Source organism: Peromyscus californicus, unplaced genomic scaffold (assembly GCF_007827085.1).
Source record: "Peromyscus californicus insignis strain IS unplaced genomic scaffold, ASM782708v3 Scaffold_5__1_contigs__length_169319896, whole genome shotgun sequence".
Lineage (NCBI taxonomy): Eukaryota > Metazoa > Chordata > Mammalia > Rodentia > Cricetidae > Peromyscus > Peromyscus californicus.
In genome coordinates, this window is record NW_026294573.1 from 128,251,650 (window position 1) to 128,276,263 (window position 24,614).

At 44.5% G+C, this 24,614-nt stretch overlaps 1 protein-coding gene and 1 long non-coding RNA gene across 2 annotated transcripts in view; both read left to right on the forward strand.

The window, feature by feature from the left end:
- Positions 1-1,270: 1,270 nt before the first annotated feature.
- On the forward strand, positions 1,271-6,564 carry LOC128096476 (uncharacterized). The gene is made up of 2 exons (XR_008213655.1): positions 1,271-1,320; positions 4,896-6,564. It is a non-coding gene; the product is annotated as an uncharacterized LOC128096476 (long non-coding RNA).
- A 6,849-nt stretch (positions 6,565-13,413) lies between these two features.
- The window catches only part of Mtfr1 (mitochondrial fission regulator 1), a 34,556-nt gene continuing 23,355 nt past the window's right edge, over positions 13,414-24,614 (forward strand). Inside the window, 1 exon segment of the mRNA XM_052718750.1 lies at positions 13,414-13,546. The gene's annotated coding sequence lies outside the window, so the exon portion shown is untranslated.

The following is a 24,614-nucleotide window of genomic DNA, read 5'->3' on the forward strand; positions in this document are numbered from 1 at the left end:
GGGAATAGAACCTAGGTCCTCTGCAAGAATAAAAAGTTCTCTCTTAAGCTTGGGGGAGCGGGAGATCCCAGCTGGATCAACAACAGAGAGGGAGAACAAGGAATAGGAGACCATGGTAAATGAAGACCACATGAGAATAGGAAGAAGCAAAGTGCTAGAGAGGCCCACAGAAATCCACAAAGATACCCACACAACAGACTGCTGGCAATGGTCGAGAGACAGCCCGAACTGACCTACTCTGGTGATGGGATGGCCAAACACCCTAATTGTCGTGCTAGAAACCCCATCCAACTACTGAGGGATCTGAATGCAGAGATCCATGGCTAGGCCCCGGGTGGATCTCTGGGAGTCCAATTAGCGAGAATGAGGAGGGTTTATATGAGCGAGAATTGTTCAGACCAAGGTTGGATAAAGCACAGGGACAAATAGCCAAATGAATGGAAACACATGAACTATGAACCAATGGCTGAGGGGTCACCAACTGGATCAGGCCCTCTGAATGGGTGAGACAGTTGATTGGCTTGATCTGTTTGGGAGGCATCCAGGCAGTGGGACCGGGTCCTGCGCTCATTGCATGAGTTGGCTATTTGAAACCTGGGGCCTATGCAGGATCGCTTGGCTCGGCCTGGGAGGAGGGGACTGGACCTACCTGGACTGAATCTATCAGGTTGATCTCAGTCCGCGGGGGAGGCTTTGCCCTGGAGGAGGTGGGAATGGGGGGTGGGCTGGGGGGAAGGTGAGGGGGGCTGGAGGGGGGAGAACAAGGGAATCCGTGGCTGATATGTAGAACTGAATTGTATTGCAAAATAAAAAATAAAAAGTTCTCTCTTAACTGCTGAACTATCACCCCCATCCAATCTTATACATTCAAAGTATGTAAATTATGAATGATCCAGACTACACTCAACTACTTTTCTTATATCTCCCAGGACTACCTGCCCAGGGATGGCACTGCCAATACTGGCTAGGCCCTTCCTCATCAATCATTCATTAAGAAAATTCCCCCACAAGCCAGGCTTTAATCCCTTTAATCCTAGCACTAGGGAGGCAGAGGCAGGCGGATCTCTGTGAGTTCGAGGCCAGCCTGGGCTATGGAGCAGCCAGAGCTACACAGAGAAACCCTGTCTTGAAAAACAAAACAAAAAACCAACTCCCTCCCCTAAAAGAAAGGAAGGAAGGAAGAAAAAAGGAAAATGTCCCCCATAGACTTGCCTATAGGCCAATCAGATTAAAGCATTTTCTCAGTTGTTTCCTTTTCCCTGATATCACGGAGCCACGGAGTAACCTTAATCAGGACAGGAATCTACCACACAAAGAAAAGTAAGTAAAAGCAAGAATAACTTTATTGAGAAATGGGATATATAGCTTTCTGTATCAGATTCGTTTGTAGTAAGTGAAATCATTTATGCAGTTCTTCCTCCCGCTCCTCTATCTCCCTGAAAAGAGCCAGCGGCAAGAGTTTTACCCCGTCAAGGTGAGGTTCCTGTGACATTTTAACAAGAATATTGTTTAAGGAGTGGTTAGTTCCTTCTACCTTTCCTGAGGACTGATGGTGATACAGGATATGAAAATGCCAAGGGTTGTTAAGAGCTTTATATAAGGTTTGGGAAATCTGGGAGGCGAATTCAGGAGAGAGGTGGGAATCCCAAATCAAGGAATAATCTCCTGGAGAAGGTCAGAGATTGTCTGAACCTGTTTGTTAGTCGTTGGAAAGGCCTCAACTTAGCCTGAGAATATATCTACTACTAGAACCAGGAGATACTTAACTTGTCTGACTGTGGGCATGTGAATAAAATCAAATTGCCAGTCAGTCCCCAGGAGGGAGCCCCGAGCCTGGTGGGCAGGAAAAGGGTGGCTCTGATATTTAGAATTAGGGTCTGACTTTGACAAATTTTATAAGAGGCAGCAATAGTTTTTAAGAACTGTAAGTCCTCAGGGGTGGGCTGTAGGTGAGCTTTGACAAAATGAGACAGAGCCTGACTATTAGGATTAAAGAGCTGGTGTAGATAGTACAGAATTTGCCAAGTGTCAGGGGCTGACTATGAGGATGTGGGTTGTAGTGTATGGATTGATTCCCTGCAGTGGGTGGAGTGAGTCTGGGCCCTGGAGGGCTGCTATCCTAGCTGCCTAGTCAGCCTGGTTATTTCCCTTGGAGATGATGGAGTTGTTGGTCTAATGAGACCAGCATTGTTGGTCTAATGAGACCAGCAGTGAATAATTCCTATAGCTTTGGAGAGATGGGGGGCTTTTTGCATGGCCATAATTTGGCCTGAGTTAGTTATGGATCCTCCTTTTGTTGTAAGAAGTCCGTACTCTTTCCAGATGGCAATATGGGACAGGAGGCTATGAAAAGCATATTTAGAATCTGTGTAAACATTTAGGGATTGTCCTTGTGTTAATTGGAAGGCATAGGTAAGGGCTATTAGTTCAGCCTGCTGGTTAGTAGTGTGAGCAGGGAGGGCCTATGCATTAACCACCCTAGTATCTGACTCTACGGCATAGCCTGCTTTATGGGTCACCTCATGTAAAAAGGAGCTGCCATCTGTGTAGCAGGTATAGGTGGCCTGAGGCAATGTGCCCTCCTGTATGTGAAGGATGGGACAGTAGTTCCTCTAGGGTTTCAGTGCAGGAATGAGATGGGGAATAGTCAGTATTAGGTTGAGGGAGAAGACTTGAGATATTGAGGGTGGGCAAGATTGGAAAGTAAATGTGGCATCTTCCAGTAACGCCACCTGGAGAGAAAGAACTTGGGAAGGAGGTAGAGTTTGTTAGCTTTATAAGTAAAGAGATGGGACAGGTTGTGGTGGGAGAAGACAGTGGTGGGTGACCCAAAGGTTAGTTTCTTTGATTCACAAATAATGAGCTCAGCAGCTGCTAGAGCATGTATGCAGGGTACCCATCCTTGAGTGGTAAGATCTAGTTTTTTTGACAGGCATATCCCTCCTTTTCTATTGCCTAGCAGGAGAAGGAACAAGTTAGGTCTGGGAGATGGAGAGTTAGAGCCTGGAGAAGAGCCTGTTAGAAATTCTGAAAGGGCTTACTAATGGGATGGAGGAGGGGGTTTGTGTGGAGAGCCAAGAGCTGTCTCATATAAGGGGTGAGCAAGGGGAGAAAAAGGGGATCCAGGAGCATAAGAAGTCAACCATTCCTAGAAATGATAAAATCTCTTTTGTAAAGGGGACTGCAAGAGACTGGATTAAGTGCTTTCTATGTAAAGTAATAGCCTTGTGGGTTGGGGTAATGGTTAGACCCAAGTAGGTGTCCTGAGGGGTGGACAGTTGGACCTTGGAAGGTGAGACTCTATAGCCCTGGCTGGACACGAAATTTAGGAAAGCAGAGGTGTTAGTTTGGCTAAATTGTAATGACAGGCTGCAAAGTAGAATGTCATCTACATACTGTATGAGTTTAGAGTTGGGGAGAGACAAAGAGAGTAAGTCATAAGGCAGGGCCTGGCCAAATAGGTGTGGACTGTCCCAGAATCCCTGGGGTAGGACAGTCCAAGTGAGCTGTGTGGAAAGGTGAGTGTCAGTCCAGCTGAAAGCAAAGGTATTTTGAGACTCAGTGCTGAGAGGGATAGAGAGGAAAGTGTTCTTGAGATCCAGAACTGAGAAATAGGAGGTTCCTGAATGGATAGTGGAAAGAAGTATGTAAGGGTTAGTCACTACAGGATAGAGGGGGACCACTGTACTGTGGGATGTCTTTCAGTATGCTGTGAATATGTGTTGCTCTGATTGGTTGATAAATAAAGCTGCATTGGCCTATAGCAGGGCAGGATGGAGCCAGGCGGGAAAATCCAAGAGAGATAATAAAAGGAGAAAGGAGAGTAAGAGCAGATGCCAAACTGCCGTCCAAGGAGCAACATGTAATGGGATGCAGTTAAAGCCATGGAACACATGGCAATACATAGATTAATAGAAATGGATTAATTTAAGATGAAAGAGCTAGCTAGCAAGAAGCCTGCCATAGACCATTCAGTTGATAATTAATATAAGCCTCTGAGTGATTACTTGGCTATGAGACCTCAGGGCTGGGCAGGTGGGACACAGGAAAACTTCCAGCTACATTATGGCTGTGGGATCTCAGGACAGGCAGGACACAGGAAAACTTCTAGCTACATTTTGGCCCCCAACACAGTAGCAAGAATTTCCACTCAAAAACCTGAGAAAGCTTTTTAAAAGGATTCTAAAATGGATCCAAGAACAGCTTCTAATTCATGTCGCTCCTGGCGGGCCGCAGTACAGAGACATGTCCCCTGGCCTCAGCAGGCTTCAGTGGCAACATGGCAGACTCCCATGGTCTCTGATGGGCTGGGCCTCAATACAAAAAGGCTTCTCCCAGCCACTGCCTGCTGGCTTGGAAGCACAGCTGTGGGCTTAAAAACACAGGCATACTACTTAATACTGCTTCCCAGAATTGGAGAGATAAGCATGACTTGTTAGTACCTGCACCATGTTAAAAAACCTAGTGGGGTGGGGCCAGCAGCCAGTGCTGCTACTGCTTTGGTCCTAGCCACACTGCAATATAAATCAATGGTCAAAAATGATTACAGATTCATGATAAGACAGATTCAGATGGAATAAAACTCTAAACGGTTTACAGTGTGTGTAAAAAGGTACATAGGCTTGAGAGAGAGATATAGCTAGTCATAAAAACAAAATAAAGTCTTAAAAAATAAAATAATATATAAAAAATATAATAAGCCATGCAAAGATGGAAATTACACAGAAAGTCTGGATTATGTTGTCTTTGGGATTTTTAACTAGAGAGAGATTTGATTGTAAGGGCATAAGAGCTGGTGAGTTAAATCTCTCTCTCTATATATATATACATATATATTTTAAAGGTATCTGATTTCAAAATTTATGTGTAAGGATATGTTGCTTTTCTTTCCACAGATGAGAAGCTATAGATTCCTTCCAGGTTAATATGGTTCGATCAAGGAAGACCCCCCTGAGAGGTCTCCAGATGATCCAACATCCAGTACAGCTTCAAAGCAACTGATTCAGAGAATACAATCTCACAGACTACTCCAGGCAGGACTTGACCATAATCCTAAAATTTTCTTTGTGTCCCCCTAAGACTACCCCAATCAGGAGGAAGTAGCCAAGAAAACTACACCCACATTCCCAAAAAATGGATTATGGATGTTTGTCTTTGTTTAGGGGTTAATTAAAAACTGTTATTGGTCACAGTCAATGTCTTTCTAAAAGAAAAAAAAGGGATATAGATATGATAGGATGAAAGGGTAGATTATTGAATCTACTTTTAAAGAGCAACAACTTGTTTGAAATGTTTTACATTGCTATGGATTTTAGTGTATTGATAAAAATTTAAAGTTAATTTTGTTATATTATATATACATTCTTGTTTAAGGTATTATGTTCATGCAACTCATTTAAAATTGTAAAATATAATTAAAAATACAGAATAATTAGTTATTTATGATAATCAAATTTATAGTCATGTTAGTTTTTTAGATATACAAAGATATATTTCAATTAGGTAATTTTCACACACTTCAAATACCTACAGAATATGGCATTTAAAATGTTTTAAAAACTTTGACTTTCTGGACAGTGAGACATGTCTGCTCCTGGCAGCACCGATTTATTTCAAAGAGGAAGATAGGCATCAAAGCCACTCCATATGGAGTTTATCTTCTTGGCAAAACTGGCCATTTGGGCAAGAAACTGCTCATGCCTGGACTGATTAATAATATGTTGTATAAACTGGACATATAGAACCCATAGGAAAATGACCACTGATTTTTGCCAAAACAAGGCAAAACAGTCCTTCAGGTTCCTGCTTCACAGAAGAGACTGCCAGACATTCTACAGGACACAGGGAAAAGTGACTCCAGGCTTATAGGCTGAAGATGGATGCCCCAACATTGCAGGGGAACTTTGGGTGACTGTCCAGGCAGCCAGCTGTCTCTGTCATTTCTAGAATTATTGAAGTTGCTTGCAATGCACTTCCTGTTTACTTAGGTAATATTATATCCTTCTGAGGACTTTGATGGAGTTGAAGACTAGATAGTTATAATTATAGCTTTTCTTGGTCATGATAAAAGATAAATTAGATATAAAACTTTAGACTCACAAAAACAGGATAGATGGTAGAATATTTTCTAATTTTGTCAATGATAAATAGACTATATATTGTAACTGTAATTCTTGCTTTATAACTGTTTTGTTATATGTAATTTTACTATATAAAAGTTAAAACCTTCCTTTTTGATTAGACAGAAAAGGGAAATTGCTGTGGGATGTCTTTCTGTATGCTGTGAATATGTGTTGCTATGATTGGTTGATAAATAAAGCTGCATTGGCCTATGGCAGGGCAGGATGGAGCCAGGCAGAAAAATCCAAGAGAGATAGGAGGAAGAGAAAGAAGAGGCAGAGAGATGCCATACCACCGTCCAGGTAGCAGCATGTAATGGCATACAGGTAAAGCCAGGGAACATGTGGCAACATATAGATAAATAGAAATGGGCTAAGTTTAGTTATAAGAGCTAGCTAGCAAGAAAATTGAGCCATAGGCCATGGCCATGCAATTCGTAATTGATGTAAGCCTCTGTGTGTTTATTTGGGTCTGAGTGGCTACAGGACCAGGTAGGACACAGGAAAACTCCCAACTACAGCATTAAGCTTAGAGGTTTGAGGGTTTCTAAAAGAATCATCCCAGAGGAGATGTTGGGCTTTTATTGTTGGAAGGCTTATTCCCCATGGTCGAGGCAGAGAAAAATAAACAAATGAGATCCAGTGGCTTTTAATCTACGGTTGTAGATGGACCTGGTTCAGGTTCCCAGCATGGGGAGGTGCCAGGAGAACCTGTTCAGCATGAGAATGAACCATAAGATATACAACAAAACTCACTTTAAGAGTTCTTTTGGTGGAGAGTAGGGAAAGGGAAAAGGGGGGAGTGCACAGGTCTGTCTGCAAGAATGTGGTGGAGAGAAGGTGTGGGTCTGGTGAGTCCACTTTTAAAGGTAGCTCAGCGCATGCATATAGATTACGTGGGATGTAAGGCCCTGCGATGACTAAGCATTCTGTCTGAACGCTGATGGTGCATGTGTGGCGATGGGCCCCTAGAAGTGGTTAGGAGGATGTGGAAATGATATCAAGTCCCACAAGGTGGAAGGAGAGAAATGATTCCCAAGAGTTGTCCCCTGATCTCTTCCACACGGGCTCCATGGTATTTTTATGCCTGCAAACACACACCCATACACACAGAGAAACACAGACACAGACACACTGACACACACACGCTATTTTAAAAATTTAAATGAACCAGAGGAAGGAAACGCTTATAGAGGGAACAGTTGCTGTAGACTGCTGATTGCTGAAGCTGGCTTTTATGAAAACAGGATAGAAATGAAAATTGTGAGGACATGAAAAAAAGGGGGGGGGGGGCGGAATCCCCTTCACCTTGTAATCTGCTTGAAGCTTCTCACCAGCAGCAGAGCAGGAATTCCAGAACAATTAACAACTGCTTGGGGCCTTTCTTCCTTCCAGATACAAACCTGCAAGTGTTTAGAAATCTCAGTAGAAACCTTGCTTGCAGGGAAAAAAACATGTACTAAACTCCTTGTTCAACTCTAGTGGCTGATAGTTTTACCTTATCAGATTATAATTCTATCCAAAGCATCTCAGGAACCACCCTATTGTTGTGTGATATTTTGTGTTCTAACAAATAAAGCTGGCTTGGAGTCAGAGGGTGCAGCTAGCCACTAGTTAACCATAGAGGTCTGGAGGTCTATATAGAGAGGAACAGGAAATGATAAGGCGAGGCAGGGACAGGATCTCGGCCCCTTTTTGATCAGAGGATCCAGAGAGGTAGGAAGTGACTATGGCTACTCCCTTGCTTCTCTGATCTTTCAGATTTTTACCCCAGTATCTGACTCCTGGTTTTTATTGATAAGATTAATTAAGTTTATGCTTCACCCTATAATCTCAAAGGGAGGATAAGATGTGATCCATCACAATGGTATATATGGTGAATGCTAAGACAATTGCAACTCTCCCTTGAAGAGCCCATACCAACACTTGGGTGTGTCTTGCTTAGTTTCTGTGACTCTTCTTTGAGAAGCACACACCAATGCTCTTGAGTGTGCCTTTATTCTTTGGAGTGTCTATCAAAATGCCTTTTAAAAATTATGAGTGTCATATACTCACATAGATACATACATAAATAAAAGTCTTAAAAACAAATTGTATCTGTGTGCACGAGTGTGGGTGTTCAGGGGCCACAGCATGCATGTGGAGGTCAGAGGGCAACCTTAGGTGTTGGTTCTCTCTTTCTACCTTGTTTGACGCAAGGTCTTGTATTATTTGTCACTGCATAAACCAGGCAAGCTGGTCAGGGGTATTCCCGTCTCTGCCTCCCATCTGGCAGATGTTAGGATTGCAGTAACAGATGTGTAGTAGCACATCTGACTTTATGCAGGACCTGAGGATCCAAATTCAGGTTTTGAGCTTGCACAGTAAGTGTTGTGCCCACTGACTCATCTCCCCAGCCATAAAATATCTTTAATAAAACCTCCAACTTTGCTTCACACTGACTAGTCTTGCAATCTTTTCTGCATCAAAGTCATGAATCCTGGAATTCCTCGGGCTGCTGCAGGTACCAGCATGGAGTTGTCTCTCTGTGCCTCATTGACACCTACTCTAGAATTCCTATGATGCTTTTTGTTTTCGTGTATGTGACATTTTGTCATTTTTAGATTGAAACTGACCCTGAAAGTTTTCCTTGATTCTAAATAAGAACCTTGGAGACTCATTTCAGTGTATCCTATTTCCTACAGCGAGGCAGTTGGAGCTAAGGGCAAAAGCTGAACAAGAAGAAATGAACCTTGATTGCTAGAAGAGAACACATGTAAATAAATTAATCCATATTACCAAATGGGGCTGTCATTCGGCCTGACATGGGAGACAGTTCCCCTTCTTTATTGGATCACAAACACAGGAGTTTGTTTTTGTCCTTCATGGTGACGTTTTTGGGTCTTTGAGATAAGCCTGAAATTGGCCTTAGAGTTCGGCAGATACTAAACACTCAGTCCTCAAGGATTCTTTGAGCTGGCCTTCTGGGCTAGGAGTCACACAGAGTCAAAAGGAAAGTTTCTTTTCTAGATATATTTCGTGCATGCAAGTGGGGTGTGTGTGTGTGTGGGGGAGATCTCCCTCTGTTATATGGGTTCCAGTATCAAATACAGGCTATTACACTTGGTGGCAACAGCCTTTCTGTACTGAACCATCTCCCTGGCCTCCATAAGTCAAGGAGCTTTTCAAGGCAACTGCTGACTCATTTCCTTCTCTTCATCCAAACAGCAGATGAACTTTCAGTTATTCAGGATTCTTCCATTTGTTTAGGAAAACTAAACAAGCAAACAAAAAACCCTCCAGGATCAAATATACTAACAAAAAACAAAGTCCATTTTTTTCCCCTAATATTTCCAAATGACTTGCCCTGTAACATTTGGTCCAAATTCAGAACGATCACCTTAGAAGGAGTTTGTGCATATGTTTTGGCAGCTCCAAACTGAAATGTAAGAGCCTATGGTCTTGTGGAAGAGAAGCTATATTCGTTATCTCTTATTTCCCACCAGCTCACTACAGACTGCCTCAGCCTAACACAATAGCTATGTATTATCTCCTGCTCTGGGACAGGCAGCTGGCCTGAGCTTAGCTGAGTGTTGCCGGCTTGGCTGTTCACAAGGCTACCGTAGAGGTGTTAGCTGGCTGCAGTCATTTCAGGGCTTCAGCAAGATCTTTCTCCCAGCTGAAGCCACACAGCTTTTAGCAGGATTTAGGTTCCCACAGACTGATGGACTACTGGCCAGAGAACTCCCTCATTTTCTTGCCATTCAATCAATGTAGCTCAGGGTGGACTTGAACTCCTCATCTTCCTGCTTCCTCCTTGAAAGGGCTGGGATTAAAGGTATGTGCCACCACTGCCTGGCCTCTATGTTTAACTAGTGGCTGGCTCCACCGTCTGATCTCCAGGTAAGCTTTATTAGAACACAAACAAAATATACAACAAAAGAGTGCAACCAAAAAGTGGAGAAACTAGCAAAACCTGCCATACTCAGATGGCCAAAACATCACTGCTAACACGTTCCCTTTGGCATTATGTGAGTCAGGTATCTCTATGTGTAGCATTTTCCTCAAATCCTATAATCGTAATCTATTTATATAAAAAATACCAGACAAATTCAAATCAAGGAGTATTTTACAATACCTGATCATATGCCTCAAAACAGTCATGTCAAAGTCATGAAATGTAAGACTAAGAAAGTACCAGAGAAGACGAAGGTGATTGTATGACGAAGTGCAGCCTGTAGTCTTTGCATTAATAAAACCTGAATAGGGCTGGAGAGTTGGCTCAGTGGTTAAGAGCACTGGCTGCGCTTCCAGAGGACCAAGGTTCAATTCCCAGCATCCACATGGCAGCTCACAGCTGACTGTAATTCCAATCCCAGAGGACCTAACACCCTCACACAAATGTACATGGAGGCAAAATACCAATGCACGCCGGGCGGTGGTGGCGCACGCCTTTAATCCCAGCACTTGGGAGGCAGAGCCAGGCGGATCTCTGTGAGTTCGAGGCCAGCCTGGTCTACAAAGGGAATTCCAGGAAAGGCGCAAAGCTACACAGAGAAACCCTGTCTCAAAAAACCAAAAACAAAAACAAAAAAATACCAATGCACATAAAATAAAAATAAATAATTAACTCTAAAACAAAAATAAAATAAAACCTTAATAAAAGTCTGGAGTTTTTGTCAGTAATTATTTTACTTAGGGTTTCTATTGCTGCAATGAAACACCATGACCAAAAAGCAAGTTGGAGAACAAAGGGTTTATTTGGCTTACACTTGCACATTGCTGTTCATCACCAAGGGAAGTCAGGACATAACCTCAAGCAGGCAGGAACCTAGAGGCAGGAGCTGATGCAGAGGCCATGGAGGGGGGGGGGTACTGCTTACTGACTTGCCTCCCATGGTTCACTCCGCTTTCTTAGAAAATCAAGGGCTACCAGCCCAGGGATGGCCCCACCTACAATGGGCTGGGCCCTCCCCCATCAATCACTAATTGAGAAAATGCCTTACAGCTGGATCTTATGGGGGCATTTTCTCAACTGAGGCTCCTTCCTTTCTCATGACTCTAGCTTGTGTCAACCAGCCAGGTCAGTAATAATGTATGAGTGCTGGATTTCTAACTCTGTAAATGTAAGGTTAGGGGACACTGGGTGAAGAGAACACCAGAATTTTTTTCTACCCTTTGCCACTTCTCTGTAAAACTAAAATTACTACAAAATATTTTTATTTCTTTCAAAAAGCAAAGCTTAATAGTTCAAAAGGGTAACGACTGCAGGACTTTCTCCTAGGTCAGTTCCTGGCTCGACTTCTTTCAAACCCTCTTCTGCCTTCAATCAGTAGTGTGTGCCACACTACTGAATGAGATGGCACACAGCTGGGTCAGAATTCTTAGAAATAATTCCAATATTGGGAGAAACAACAATACCTTGTGATGAAATTGCTCAGGTTTAAGTCATCTCTCCTTCATCCTGACATTCAAACAGTCCAGGGCCCCTCCAGGGCACTGGAGGATAAAGCAAGGTGTGAAGGAAGGGGAAAAGAAAAGAAATAAAAAACAGGTTCGAACCGATCTCCAGTTAAGGGGCGCTTTCAGACACCCCCCTTTTCAGACACAGAGGATAACACAGGCCACTGGTGTCACACAGCCAGGCGTTGCCTGTGGGTCACACAGCTGGTGGTCAGAGCTCCTAAACAACTATTAGCTTAGCAGGAAATCCTACAAGTATTTCAGAAGCAAGGAACCACTGCCGGGAATGCCACTCCTGTCTGTCTGTTGCCCCCACCAGTTCAACTCAGCAGCTTTCTCCAAGTCTCAGACCAAGTACTCACTCCTCCCTGAACTGTTCCCTGAGGCCTCCCACCCCCAGGCTTGGTCACGGTTTTTTCAGGCTCTTTTGTACTTGCATTATAACATCTGATCACATATGGTAACCTTGTCTTTATCTCCCCGGTATACAGTAGGCTCACTCAGGGCGTGGTTCAAAACTTTAAAAAAAAAAAAAAAACACCAAAAAACAAAACAAAAAACAACTTTGTACTGTCATAGTGGGCTCCCAACAAGCCATTATTGAGTAACTGAAAAGAAGCTCTTGCTGAAATACAAAGCCTTAGCCAGGAGGAACTAGGCCATCCAGGGCAAGAACATCAGCGCTCCAGTTAGGCTTCAGAAACATCTGCCAAAGAGAGGGTAAGAGAAAAGACTAAGTAGCAACAGCTGCCCACCCCCAGCCTTTCCCCGTTTTTTTTTTTTTTTTTTTTTTTGGACTTAAGGTTTCTTTCCAGTGGCTTAGGCTGACCTTCAACTCCAGATCCCCCAGCCTCCACCTCCAAACTGCTGGGATTACACACACGAGCCACCACGCCCAACTAGCAACAGCCTTTTGAAATACTGATAGGTTTCCCCTCCATATTCATGTTTTATCGCGCCCACACACATTACCATGCTGCTTATGGCTAATTAGACACAGAGGTCATATTTTCACACAGGTTATTTGAAATCTAGGGGGTCTCAGAATAGCCATTCATTAAAAAGCACGTGCACGAGCACTCTGGCAGTTGTGGCCCACGCCTTTAATCCCTGAGGCAGAGACAGGCGGATCTCGGTGAGTGCCTGGTCTACAGAGCGAGTTCTGGGACAGCCAAGACTACACAGAGAAACCCTGCCTCGAAAAAAACCGGGCGGTGGTGGCGCACGCCTTTAATCCCAGCACTTGGGAGGCAGAGCCAGGCGGATCTCTGTGAGTTCGAGGCCAGCCTGGTCTACAAAGCGAGTTCCAGGAAAGGCGCAAAGCTACATAGAGAAACCCTGTCTCGAAAAACCAAAAAAAAGAAAAAAAAAACCAACCCAACCCAACCAACCAACCAGGCCAAAGTGCACCAACTAGGCCGACTTTGAGTTGGGGGAACTGACGGCAGGAAAGTAAACTCTTCATTCCCTCTGGGCAGCACAGCATTCCTACTTCTCCAGAACAGACATCCGGGATGGGAGGCCGGAAACACAGATGGGCCTGGCCAGCACAGGTCCCCACAGAGCGTGGGATGACACAGGCTAGGTGAGGTTAAAGACCCAGCTCCTCCCAGCGGGCACGCACTTTCGACTACACACGGAATGTGGGTCTTCCTACACCCTGACGGGGCGAAGCTCCCCAACAAAAGCAACCGCGCCAAGAACCCCTGAAGACACAAAGCACCATTCACACAAAAGCACCACGCCCCTTACTGTGCTCCGCGCGTGCGCACAGAGACCCGGAAAGGTAGCGGGCGCCACTGGCGGGGAGGCAGACACGCCTTCGGCCCGCCCTCCTGAGCCCGCCCCCCAGGCCGCAGCGAGCCGCTCACTGGTCAGCCTGGGCCCGGCCAGGGGCGGGGATTGGCTGATTGGCATAAGGTCCCGGGACGGCCAATCTGGAAGGCTGAGTCGTCCGGGAAGGTGCTGGCTGCGGCGCCGTGGAGGTGAGTGGGGGCCGGGACGGGGGGAAAAGCGGTTGGCGAGGGCGGCGGGCAATGGCTGCCACCCTGGGCTGGACGGCGGCGGGAGGCCGTGTGCGGGTTAGGGCGGAGACCGGAGCGCGGCGCGGGAAGACGGCGAGCGGGAGGGAGGCCGCCGGAGCCCGGAGCGGAGCCTGCCGCCTCACCCGCGCCGGGCTCGCTGAGCTCCGCGGGCCGCCGGCCTGGCTCCCATCCCCCGCCGTCAGTGCAGCCGCGGGCGCCGGCCGCCAGGCGGGGATCTCCGCGGTGCTCGCCCTCGCTGGGTCCCGGCTGGGTCCCGGCTGGGTCCCGGCTGGGGGCGCGGAGCGCGGCGACCCAGGACGTTGAACCTGCTCCACCTGGCCCCACGTTCCTGTCGGTGACGGCTGGCCGCCCTGAACTCCCTTCCTAAGCGTGCGCAGTGTGCGTAGTAGACAGATCAGCAGTCAGACTAAGCAGACTTTCCCCTTCGATGGTTTGTTTTGGGACTGGTCTGATGTAACCTATTCTGGCCTTCACCTAGGGAATGTAGTTGAAGATGGCCTAGAAGTTCTGATCCTCCTCGCTCCACCTCCCAAGTGCAAGGTTTAATAAGGCTTGCTTCACCACTCTCAGGAAAAAGGGGGGATATTTCACAACACTTGGAAATTTTAGCGCTCGCTTTTTTTCTTTTCTTTTCTTTTTTTTTTTTTTTTGAGACAGGGTTGTGTGTCTTTTACTCCAGGCTGGGGTGGAATGCACTATGTAGATTAGGCAGGCTGAGCTGCCTACAACTCTAGGTCACCCTCCTGCCTCAGCCACCACTCCCAACTCCATAAATAACCTTTTATTGGAATCCAGTCACATTTATTTTCATAGTGTGTGTGGCTGCTTTTACATTACAATGATATAGTCACGGAGACTTAAAAGAATTACTTTCCAGTTACAGGAAGAGTTTGACAGTCCCGGCCACTCCCCATCCCCCTTCCCCCATTTGAGACAGAGTCTCACTATGGAGACTTTGCTGGGTTACAGGTTGATACATAGACCAGGATGGTCTTGAACTTGTGGAGACTCCTTGCTTGTTTCTCTAGTGCTAGGATTATGGATGCACACCACCACTCCTAGCACCATTTTTTCCCTTTTTGATACAAGATCTTGCTGTGTATTCCAGGCTAGCCATTTGTTTGTTGCCCAGACTGGCCTCAAACTCTTATTTTTCCAAATACAGGGATTATAGGCAGGTGCCACAAGATGGGGTTGACTTTGGCTTCTTTCTTTGTTTTTGGTATTTCCAGACAGTGTTTCTCTGTGTAGCCTTGGCTGTCCTGGAACTTCCTTTATAGATCAGGCTGGCCTTGAACTCACTGAGCCTCTGCCTCAGTGAGCGATGAGATGAGATTACAGGTGTGCACCACCACCGCCCAGCTGCTTCCTGGTTTGCAAGCACTTTATAGAAATAGTCAAACTTAGTTGTATATAATCGTAAATAGATTTCTTGTACCTTCTTTTTCAAAATAATGTTTAATTTTTTATTGCATTTGTGTGTGGGGGTGTGGTCAGTAGACAACATATGGGAATTGGTTTTCTCTGACCATATAGTCTCAGGGATCAAACTCAGGTCACCATGCTTGGCCGCGGGCTCCTTTGCCCACTGACCTGTCACTGACATTACACCCACCCTCGAAAGCAGAATGGCTAGTAAAATAGTCTGAAGTCAGTCAGCAGGGAGTGCGCTCTGGTTGTTTAGGAACCAGAATATGCCATCTGCAAGTAGGTCCTTCATGTATGAAACTTCAGTTATTAGCAGTCACACTGAAAGCCACTGTCACCAAGTAAATGTACAAATATTTGTAATCATTTAACAGTAGTTTATGGAACGGCATTTGACTAGCATAAACTAGAGCTGTTAAAGTATAAAAGACAGTCCGGGCGGCGGTGGCGCACCCAGCACTCGGGAGGCAGAGACAGGCGGATCTCTGTGAGTTCGAGGCCAGCCTGGTCTACAGAGCCAGATCCAGGACAGACTCCAAAACTACACAGAGAAACCCTGTCTCGAAAAAACAAAAAACAAACGTGTGTGTGTGTGTGTGTGTGTGTGTGTGTGTGTGTGTGTGCATATGTGTGTATATATATGAAGACAGTAAGAAAATTAAATGAAATTAGGAAATACAATTGTAATAAGTTGTAAATAAATATCAATATAGCTAGAATTCTTAAACTTAAATTTTTTTTTTTTTTTTTTTTTTTTTTGAAAGAGTCTGTCTTTGTAGTTCTGGTTGGCTTGGACCTCACTATGTAGATCAAATTGAGCTTTGAACTCATGGACAGTTCTCCTTTCCAAATGCTGGGATTGTAGGAACTCACTCTGTAGACCAGGCTGGGCTTGAACTCAGAGATCCATCTGCTTTTGCTTCCTGAGTGTTGGGATTAAAAGTGTGTGCCACCACCGCTTTAAAGACAGGGCTGCCCTGCTTGGCTATGTAGACCAGGCTGGCCTCAAACTCAGATCTTTCTGCTTCTCATCCTGTTGGCTGGGATTAAAGGCTCATGCCACCATACTCAGCAACCCACAGCTATATATTTTTTAAAAGATTTATTTATTATGTATATAGTGTTTTGCCTGCACTCCAGAGGAGGGCACCAAATCATTGTAGATGGTTGTGAGCTGCCGTGTGGTTGCTGGGAATTGAACTCAAGACCTCTGGAAGAGCAGCCAGTGTTCTTAACCCCTGAGCCCCATCTCTCCAGCCCCTTCTAGTTTTTTTTTTTTTTTTAAACCTTTGCATATAAATCTAATCCCAACATTGGATAAAGGAGGCAGGTGGATCTCTGTGAGTTCCAGGCTAGCCTGGTTTAGATGGTGAGTCCCAGGCTAGCCAGGGTTATATAGTAAGACTCTGTCTTTTGTTGTTGTTGTTGTTGTTTTTCAAAACAGTTTTGTGTAACAGCCCTGGCTGTCCTAAAACTCACTTTGTAGACCAGGCTGGCCTCAAACTCAGAGCACAGAGATCTGCCTACCTCTACCTCTCAAGGACTAAAGGAGTGCTTAACCACGCCCAGAGTAAGACCTCTGTCTTAAAAACCCAAGTTTTATGTTAGTTTTTAAATGAGCTTACCATAGTAAATACTGATTTAATATATAGTGGCAGTACACTGGGGAGTTGAAGCAGCCTGGGTTACAGAATGAGACCTTGTCTCAAGAGGAAGAGGAGAATGAAAAAACAAACCAGAAAATGAATTATTTATTTGAAGTTACCAACAATACAGAAGTTAATAAATGTAAGAACAAGTAAAAGGGGAGGGGTCTCATGACTTGCTCTGAGATGTCTTCAGTGTTGCTTTTTCCTCTGTAGACATCAGGAATCTTTTGTACCACTGTTTCTTTGTGGGTCTGTGGTATGTGCAGATGTGTGTGTAGCTGAAATTTTTCTCTGATCCCACCCAGTCCCACCGCTGCTCTGACTGTGGCCCTGTGGTCCCAATAAACACACAGAGGCTTATATTACTTATAAACTGTTTGGCCAATAGCTCGGGCTTATTACTGACTAGCTCTTAAATTAACCCATAATTCTTATTTATGTTTAGCCATGGGGCTTGGTACCTTTTCTCAGTTCTGCCTTCACATCTTGCTTCTCATGGTGGCAGCTGGCAGTGTCTCCTCTGTTCTCTTTTCTTCTCCCCTCTCTCTCCAGTTAGAATGTGCCACCGAACCTTATTCTGCCTCACCATTGGCCAAACAGCTTTATTTATCAACCAATCAGAACAACATATTCACAGCATACAGAAAGACATTCCCTCATCATGTGTGTGGAGGCCAATGAAGGCAGCAAGTGCCTTCCTCTATTACTCTCCTCCCTTTTTTTTTTTTTTTTTTTTTTTTTTTTGTTTTTGTTTTTGTTTTTTTGAGACAGGGTTTCTCTGTGTAGTTTTGATTCCTGTCCTGGACCTAACTCTGTAGACCAGGCTGGCCTCGAACTCACAGAGATCTACCTGGCTCTGCCTTCTGAGTGCTAGGATTAAAGGCGAGCGCCACTGCCACCCATCTCTGTTTTTTAAGACAGAGTCTCTTACTGAATCTGAATGGAAACTCAGTATTTCAGCTGGACTAGTTAGGTGACCTACAAGTTATTAGCCTATGTACCATCATTACAAAGTTTCTAAGATAAAGCATGTTTAGCTCTATATGTGTATTCATACACAACCTAGGAAATAATCTGCAGCCTGGTTTTTTTTTTGGGGGGGGGGTGAGATAGGGTTTCTCTGTGTAGCCTTGGTTGTCCTGGAATTCACTCTATAGACCAGGCTGTCCTGGAACTCAAGAGATCCTCCTGCCTCTGGCTCCCAGTGCTGGGATTAAAGGTCTGCGCCACCACCACTACCCGGCGTCTGCAGCCTGTTTTAATGGTATTTCTTTGATCCCTAGTGCCCTTGTGAAAAAGCTGGGCTTGCTGGCATGCACTTATAATCTCAGCTCGCGGGACCAGACTGGAGGGTTCTGGGGGCTCACAGGCTCTCCAGCCTATCCGGTTGATTATTCCAGGCCTATGGGGGCCATGGTGTGGGATAGGAACTATACTTTTCTATGGGCCTAAGGATAAATAACTTAGAATGTAGTTTATACTATAGGATCATGCAGGATTGTGCTGGTTTAATTACAGTGGCAGTTGCAGGTCCTCCAGGATCTGTGACTTCACTAGCCCCAGGTGGTTGGCTAGGTTTCCAGTGCCTGGGCCTTAAGTCCAATAAGAGAGCTGTTGGGGACAGACAGGTAATCACTACTGTACCCTTAGGGTCACTGTACCATCCTGGTCACTGTTGTGGTTCATAGACTTCGTAGCTGGGTAGGACTGTGGGTTGTTTTTCCTCCTTAGGAAGCTTGCATATGGAGCCTCTTGGTACCCTGAAAGCTAGTCTTCAGGGAGGAAGCTTTCCTGCACACCAGTTGATTATCTAGCACTAAATGGGCAGCCCTAAAATGGTATACATGCAAGTAACATACAGACCGAAGCAGATTGTATTCATATTTTTCGGAATATATGTGGTATTAGTCAGGGTTCTCTAGAGGAACAGAACTGATAGTACATACATATGGGTTTATTGGAGTGGCTGTGATCCCAGTAGTCCAGCAAAGGCTGGCTCCTGACAGAAAGGTCAAGCACCTGATAGTTGTTCAGTCCACGAGACTGGATGTCTCAGTAGCCCCAGTCTGATGCTGGAGTCCTAGAGAGGTACCAGTCTTTGGTCTCCATTGGAATCCCAAAGAAGTGGATTCTAATACCAGTGAAGGAATGTCTCAGCAACAGGACAGATGAACTTACCAGTGAGAGTGAGGACAAGCAGGCAAAAAAGCAGAGATTCCTACTTCTGCACCCTACGTGGGCTGCACCAGAAAGTGTAGCCTAGATTTTGGATGAGTCGTCCCATCTCAAATGAATCAACTAAGAAAAAATCCCTCACAGGTGTTCCAGCTGCTTAGGTTCTAGTCCATTCCAGATGTGCTTAGGTTGACAAGATTAGCTATCACACATGCATACTTAAATTTATATACACGCGCACATATGTATATATATGCATCAGTGCTGGGGGGGGGGGAGCAAGCTGGATGGCTCTTGAAATACAATTCCCAAAGTTGTCCTCTGGCCTTCACACACACACACACACACACACACACACACACACACACACACACACACACACACACAAAATGCTGTTTGGTTGGTTGGTTGGTTTTTTTGTTTTTTCTTAGAGTTTTTTTCTGTGTAGTCCTAACTGTTCTGGAACTCACTTTATAGACCAGGCTGGCCTCAATCCAATTCAGAGATCTGCCTGCCTCTGCTGTGCTGGGATTAAAGGCATGCACCACCACCACCTGGCTGATTGAAACAGGTTTTAAGTGTTCCCAAATTAGATCTTTTTAAAAACATTTTTTTTTATTATGAAACATATTAGCTACTTTTTTCATTGCTGTGACTAAATACTTGTTAAGGAGGATCAGGGAAGAAAGCTTTTGAGGGTACATTCTTTTCTGGTGGGGCAAGCATGGTAGCAGAATCTACCATGCAGCTTTGGGAGCCTGTAGCAACAGGTCCCTGACATCCCAGAGGATCAGACAGTCATGCTGCTACTAGTGTTATTTGATCTAGGACTCCAGCACTGGGGAAGGTGTACCAATGTACCGGCAGGCCTTACTCCCTCAGTTAATTATTTCTGGAAACATCCTTCACAGACACACCCAAAGGTGTGCCTCAATGATACCAGTCAGCTTGACAATGGAAATTAGCCATTACATGAAGTATAACACAGACGTTAATATGTAACTCTATCACAAAACATTCATGTAATAGTCACCCAAATTAAGAGAAGAAAGTTGTATGCATATCAGAATACACCCCATAACCCTTTCCCAACTATTAAATTACTCACATGGATCTGGTGGTAACCGCCATAACTCCTAGTGTTTTCCTTATATGATTCTTTTGTTCCCTGTGGGGTGTATGCTGATGTCCTTTTTAAAATTCTAGTCCTGATAGCACTCATGTATTCCTTCTGTTTTCTTGAAGAATTTCTTCAGAGCACTATATTCTTACACTTACTAGTCTCACAAAGAACCAACCTTTTTATTCTTAGTTGCTTTTGTTTTTATAAAGGTCTCTATATATGGCCCATACTGGCTATGAACTCGCAATTCTCCTGTCTCCACCTCTAAAGTGCAGGAGTTGAAAGAATTTGCCTTCATGCCTGGCTAAAGAGCCAACTCTTGACTATACTTTCCTGTCTTGATAGGTCTCTGATGGTTTCAGGGACAGGATTTTGCTTTTCTTTTTTTCCAGCTAATTTACTTGTCCTAAGTGAGAGGAGAGTTTGTTTGAATATTACTCATAGAAGCAAAAGTGTGTGTGTGTGTGTGTGTGTGTGTGTGTGTGTGTGTGTGTGTGTGTGTGTGTGTGTGTGTGTACATATATACAATTTGTTTTTGAGGCTAGGTCTCCCTGTCTAGTCCAAGCTGGTCTTGAACTCTTTTTTTTTTCTTTAAAAACTTTTATTACATTTTAATTAATGTGTGTGCATGTGTGTGGCACATGATGGATGTCAGAGGGCAAGTTGCAGGAGTCAGTGTTTTCCTGTCACTGTGTGGGTCCTGAGAATCCAGCATGGTCTTTAGGCATGGCAGCAGGCAGGCAACTTTACCTCTAGGTCATCTTGTTGCTATTTCTTTGAACTCTGATCCTCCCTGCCTCAGCCTTCTACATACTGGGGTTAGAGGAACCTCACCACATCTGGCTTGACAGCCACTTAACAGTTGAGCAGCTATTACACACTGCCCCAAAAGCTGAGATATAGTGTCTTTCCAAGTGAAGGAGAAAAGCAATTTGGGCATATTGTTTTAATGTGCTAATGCACAGAGAAATATAGGCACAGGAGGGTCTTAATTCTGGTTGATCAAGAAAGACTTCTTAGAGGAGGCATAGCTAAGCTGAGACAAAGAATTAGCAAGACCTAAATTAGTGTAGGACACAGCAGGGAGGTAGACTCCAGGCTGAGCATTGAAGAGAGGATATTGGATTTCGGAGTTACCTTTAGGACTATCAAAGCATACACTATGAATGATGGACAGGACAACAGAGAACTGACCAGCTCATAATAAATTAGGATAGCAGTGCATGGAAAGGAAGGAATAACTATCCAGTTATTTACAGTTGTGAGGTTTCTAATAATAGTAAAGACTGAGATGGTATCTCTTGAAGACAACTTGATTGATACAGAAAATGAAAGCAAAAAGGAATAACTGGCGATACAGATGTGGTTTTCTCAAGTAAAGGACATGGACAACAGATTTGGGAGGGAAGTTTAGAAGATGAGTTTGGATTTTCTTTTCACTGCAGAGGGGAGAAACTAGGAAATAGTGAGAGGAGAAGTGGTAAGGTTAGAGAGAGAACTGAGGCCGTGCAGGGCATTTTTGGTGTTGTAAGACCCATGCAGTGCCAGTAGAGGAGACCTGAGCATTTGCTTGCACAGAGGAACGGGAGAGACTGAGGGTACAGTAAATGCACAAATGCAAGTAAATACGTGACAGGGCATGATGAGATTTGCACTCAGATGATGTATCAGTCTGTTGCTTTATTTATCTGCTGAGAAATGGCGAAGGAAGATCGATTTAAGTAATAGCACTGCTTGGCTCTTTTGGAGACTAGGAAGTGCAGTCCCTCGGCACCTGTTTCTGGAAAGGCACACCGTCCAATGAGGAAAGGTGACCAGCATGGGAGGGAAGTTGGGGAGGTAACATACACACAAGGTGTTGAACTGGTTCTTCTAGCTAGAAGCCAACCACATTATCACGCCCTCCCTGTCTACCCATCATCATGGGCTGATCACCATGGGCTGATATCCCATCTGCATATCTCCTTGGGTATCAAGTTTTTCTTTTTTATTTTGTTTGAGGCTGGGTCTTGCTATGTAGCCTCCACTAGCTTTTAACTCAATATAGCTGATTTTGGCATTGAACTCAATGCAGTCCTGTCCAGCCTCTAGGAGAACTAGGATTTTATACTACTTGGGGGATTAAGTTTCTTTCACAAAGTCATTGTGCAGAGCCAGGCCTGGAGGTGGCTCACACCTGTTTGGTTTTCCTGTATTTGTTTTATTTTTATGTGTGAGTGCCTGTATTTAAATCACATGCAATGCAGGACTGTCAGAGGCCAGAAGAGGGTGCCAGGTTTCTGTGGAACTGGAGTTATAGGTGGTTGTTAACAGCTGCCATGTGGATGCTGGGAACTGAACTCATGAACTCAGATCCTCTGCAAGAGCAGCAAGTACTCGGAACCACTGAGTGGCCACACTTTTAATTCTATTGCTTAGGAAGTAGAGGGAGAAGGACCAAGCCATCTTTGCCTACGTGGTGAGTATAAGGCCAACCTGGGCTGGCTACCTTGTAGCCCGAACCAATCGAAACAAAAACAGAAAAATTGGAGGGAAAAAAAAACCTGGAGGGCATAGTCAAACTGTATGGATAAGTTTGAAAGAGCTGGTCTGCCAAGTGTAGGAGGGCGTAGTTAGAGAGGTAAAGATGTGTAAAAAAGCTTAGTACATTTTGTACAACCTCATTGCTAGAAGGAAGATTTATGAAATTCTAAAGTTTCGGAGAAAAAATAGCTGAAAGTAATGGTAAATCTGTGAGTCAAGTGATCTTGGATGTGGTGGGTACAAGAGTGAGGGTGAAGACTGGCTAGGAGAACATTGCTCCACAGGCCAGGGATGCAGCTCCATTGTACAGCTCTCCTTGTGTGCTGAAGCCATTCAGTACTGTGAAAAGGTGAAAAAGACTTAGGGCCAAGTAGGATTTCTTTTTGATGATGCTAAGGTCTGACCCTGGAGTTTGTGCATGCTACAATCCTCAGCCCTAGATTTGGTACAGCTGAAGATAGCCCTGAGTTCCATCTCCCAGGCACAGGCATTACAGGAGTTCACCGCCATACCTAAATTTTGGTGTGCTTTTGTTGTATGTATGTATGTATATGTGTATGTACGAATTTATTTATTTAGAGCCGGCGTCTTGTTATGTAGTCTTGGCTGGCCTGGAACTCACTGTATAGACCAGGCTGGCCTCACACAGAGCTCCATCTGTCTCCGCCTAAATTTTGGTTTTAAGTGAGACACTAAACATTTTCAAACATTGCCTACATAGTAATGACTACGTAAGGACGAAGACTGCTTCTGTCTACTCTGGTCAGCTTTAATAGTTTGATAAATGTCTTTCTGTACATAAGAAAAATAAAAAGTGGAGGATTTTTATAAAAATGAAATCATACTGTTTAGAGAGCATTGTTCCTAATGATGTGACTGGACCTTCAAGTCAGTATATAAACTACATATGCATAGAATTTTATAATATTCTATGATTTTTCTATTGATAACCTTTAAAACCACTACAGAGTATGTTTTAATACAGCAAAAAATTTCCATTGCTGTGTAACTTGTTCAGAGGCTGTATTTTAGCTGGCTGTGGTGGTGCACACTTTTAATTCCAGCACTTGAGAGGCTGAGGCAGGTGGATCCCTATGAGTTGGGAGGCCAGCCTGGTCTACAGAGTGAGTTCCGGCCAGCAGGGCTATGTAGAGAGACTGAAGGGTCTCGCAGGCTCAAGCATGGCAAACAGGGCACCTGCAGGCTTTGCCCTTCCCCCTCCCTTGCTGAAAACCATTAGGTTACATTCCTAAAGCTAGTGCCCAAGGTCCATTCCCTTATTCGGCCACTGACTCATTCCTGATCCAAAACACCAAGGTCCAACAATCAAAATTCATTATTTGGCTAACTTGTCCAATCAGGGTTAACCAACTACTCTTGCTCAGACTCTCTCTCCCTTTTTCTCCTTAAAAACCCACTCCTCTGCAAAAAAAAAAAAAAAAAAAAAAAAAAAAAAAAAAAAAAAAAAAAACAGCCACTTACTACTGCTGCTGCTTGCTGTTTGCTTTGCCTGATTCAGAGGCACCCCCTGCCCCTGCCCATCCAGGGTAATAAATCTCCTTTGTACTGAGAACTTGGTGTCTGGGTGAGTCCTTTACTGACTACTGAGGGCAGACCAACCTCCCCAACAGACCCTGTCTCAAACCAAAACCCAAACAGAGGCTGTATTTGTAAAACTTGTGAGTTGAAGAATAACTACACTCCTAAAAAGTTTGTAGACTTCTTGGTGAGTTATTTAGAAGTCTATACATGAGTATGTGTGCCAAGAAATAGAACAGTGCCAGGAGCCCCGAGCTCTGCTGGGACCTCTTACCAGCCACAACCTCCTTCCTCCTCCTCGTTTGCCCTTCTTTTAAGGCAGGGTCTCCTGTTGTCCAGGCCGGCCTCAGACTACTATGCTGCCAAGGGGGACCATGAGCTGGTTTCTGCCACCTCCTCCGGGTGCAGGGATGACAAGTGTCATGTGTTTTAGTCTTATCTTCTTATGTCTTTCTGACAATGGGCATCATCTGTGGGACACTGATGGGACCAGTCACTAGACTAGTCAAGTGTGCAGAATTACTTTCAGGGAAGGCCTTAAAGACTCAGAGAAAGTCCCAGCTGAATGACA